Here is a 3,365-nt window from a genome sequence, read left to right as displayed (position 1 = left end):
CCTTCACTTCCCTTCTGTAAAGGGACCCTACACATCGACCCAAGACTAAAGCCTTGCTTCCAAACTTCACCATTGTTCTCACGATATGATCAACCTCCATGTTATCAATAGAGTTAACAACAGTGTCTGGAAGGTTGATCGAGATGTCCTTCCTCACGGATATCTCCGGCAACTCAATCAGCCCGGCCTCCGGCAACCTCTCTCCACTAGCCGATCCCGCCCCGCTAGCCGACCCAAGAATAGCCGCCCTTATTTTCTTCACGTCTTTACCCTTCCCAGGTCGAGGCGGGAGCTCAGCTTTCCTCTTCGTTCCGCCGTGTACATGTACTTCCACAACTGATTCCTGTAAATTAGGAACATCAGCTTTCCCAGCCGCCTTGGCCTTGGCGGCCATCTCCTTCCTCAGCGATTGAAAGAGCGCCAAATTCTTCTTACCAGATTGCGCCATATGCCCTGCAATAACATATCACAACTCGGATCAAAACAACTTAGCATCATTAACACAACTTAAGTAATAAACAGATACCTTCAATATCTATTATCGGATGCACCGAATTATAAACCCTAACTAGGCCCTTAGTGGGCAACTTATCCACAAATCTCAACAACATCCCCACCACCTCCTTGTCACCAGCCGACAACTCCTCCACTCCCATGTCTTTATAACGAGAAGGATTGTTGGTCCAGCTAAAGGGAAACTTGGTACTCCCATCCGCATTTAGAAAATGCGGCTCACCTCCCTCCTTCACTACGACCTTGAAGTACCCGTCTTTGAAGTGCTTGAAAGATTGGGAGAATGCATCCAACCTGCTGATGCTAGGACGGCTGATTAAAGAAAGCCAAGTAGCCGGCCTTCGGGGTCTGGTATCATAAAAATACAAGAATGCATAGGGAGTAGGCTCCAAGTACAAAGACTCGCACAGAATGCGGAAGGCCTGCAAATAAGCCCAGCTATTAGGATGTAGCTGAGTAGGCGCCACATTCAACGCCCGCAGCACACCCATGGTGAAGTCGTCAAAGGGTAGTCGTACGTGAAGCTGAGAAAAATGGCACATAATCATGTAAAAGAATTTCTCAGTAGCCCCTTCCTGCCCGTGGCATACCCGGTCGATGGCACTCACCCTCTCCAGCGAAACGATATCTCCGCTGACACCCCTAGACATGACGGGTGTACAGTTTAGCCAAGAGTTTAACAGACGAGACCACCTAAATAATGATGATTGGTCACGAACATCAGCAGCGACCCATCCATAGCCGACTTTGGCCGGCCAGTTACTCTCCTCTAACTCCTCAGGAGGATCCTCTCGAACTTCCCTCACCACCTCCATCGGCATCCCGCTTGTAACAACTCCGAAACTTGTACCCTCTCCGCCAAGTCGTTCATCCTTACTCCTATCTGACTCAATACTTTCACTACTACTAGACGTAGACACGCTACTACTACTGGACATACCTGATTTCATTTTTTACGGGAAGATGTCGGTCGAAATAGAGGACAAGTCGGACACTTTTACGCGCACAATGTCTTTAAATTCAGAAATCACAAATGAAACAGGTAACCTCCTATCAATTTGCAAACACACATTTATAGCCTGTGATCCCAAACGACGAACCTCTTCCCGCCAAAACCATGTCACAAATCAAGCGACACCATCATTATGAAAAAACCCACTCCGAAATGACGGCGCCAAAACTTTTTCGATGTGACCAACTGACGCCCTTTCACCTACCTTCTGACAGTTGCAAATTATAAGCCTTAACACTGTTCATCACACTTAAAGGCTGGGGGACTGGTGTATCACACCTAGCACATATCATCCTTGACCGACAACCCATATCGGACAAGGCTGGGGGACTGGTGTACCGTATCTAGCCAAAATCAACCAAGTAAAAATAATGTATCACACCTAGCCGTTTCCGCTAGCTTACCAACACATATCATCCTTGACCGACAACCCATATCGGACAAGGCTGGGGGACTGGTGTACCGTATCTAGCCAAAATCAACCAAGTAAAAATAGTGTATATCGAGACCACCTAATATTCGGACATCACCAATATGAGCCACCTAGCCAAGTAGTCGGTCAAGACCGACTACCCGAACACGCCTGCTAAGTTCTCCAATAAACTAAAGCGACCCTCGCATTCAATAGGTCTCAAGGGCCTGGGTTGGGGCCCAGGCCCACTCATGGTCCAAACTAGAGCCCAAGTCAAGACCCAGCCCATGAAATGGTCAAACGTCATTAATGTTCTATAAATACACGTGGACCCCATCATTTAAAGGTACGCATTCATTAATCATTGATTTGACTCTCTGAGAGCTTTGACTTACTTGAGCTTCGGAGATTCTTCTGCAGGTAACCCCTCCCGGGTCCAAGCTGACATGTATCGACCAGGAAGAGGTCAACTGAGGAGATAGCGGACTACATGGTAAGGTGACGCTTGTGTCTAACTTCTTATTTGTTCTCTGCAGGAACACTTGACTTTTTGAAATAAATATAGAAATATTAAAGGAGCCTAATTTAAAAAAAAAACTCTTTTTCATTTTGTTGCTCTTTTTTAGGAAGCAATTATTTTTATACTTCTTTTTTTTCAAAACTCTTTCATCACTTTTTACTCCCTTTATGCAATTTTCATTATTTTGTGGGTGAGGTACTAACCCACCAACTTTATTCCTCAACCAATCTTAACATAATCCACTAGCTTCATCTTTCTTCCTAAGGTAAGGAAAAACATAGTCTTTTTCTTTATAAGGATTTACAATGGGCTTAAAATAAGAAAAAAAGGTTTAAAGCTCAAAGGGACTACCAATTGATTAATATCAAGGTAGGCTTATTTGGCCAAGTAGCTAAACACAAGAAATGCCTTAATTATATTAAATCATGCATATTCACCTAAGAAGCAAAACAAAAGAATCAGACTAAATATTTGAGTATAAACAAAACATGAGGAAGTCACTCAAGGAAAATAAGAATGGAACATGGTGGTCCATCCCTTACATTGAGGCTCAACACTCATAAGGTTAAAACTCTTTCACAAAAGATTTAATTAAGAAATTCTCAAATCAACTGAATTCGCAAATCACATAAGCAATCCACTTATATCAACAAGACTCCTATTTTTCTAGACTTATGATCATCCCAATTACTGAATAAAACCTAAAAATCCAATGTAATTATGTTTTATTGAAACTAGGGACATATTTTTGGTGGATTTCTTATGAGACATATTGTTTAAAAGTTTAACTAAGTAAAAAGTTAGTACTTTCACAATTTTCTCAAAAAGAAGTCACAATTTTTCTTTTTTAATCAAAACAAAACTTGAAAAGAAAAAAAAACAAATCCTACCTACAGTTTGTCTCCCCC

Source organism: Vigna unguiculata, chromosome 10 (assembly GCF_037176805.1).
Source record: "Vigna unguiculata cultivar grain cowpea cultivar isolate G323 ecotype 2 chromosome 10, ASM3717680v1, whole genome shotgun sequence".
In the NCBI taxonomy this organism is placed as follows: domain Eukaryota; kingdom Viridiplantae; phylum Streptophyta; class Magnoliopsida; order Fabales; family Fabaceae; genus Vigna; species Vigna unguiculata.
The sequence above is the reverse complement of the archived record's forward strand: the minus strand, read 5'-3'. Positions refer to the sequence as shown.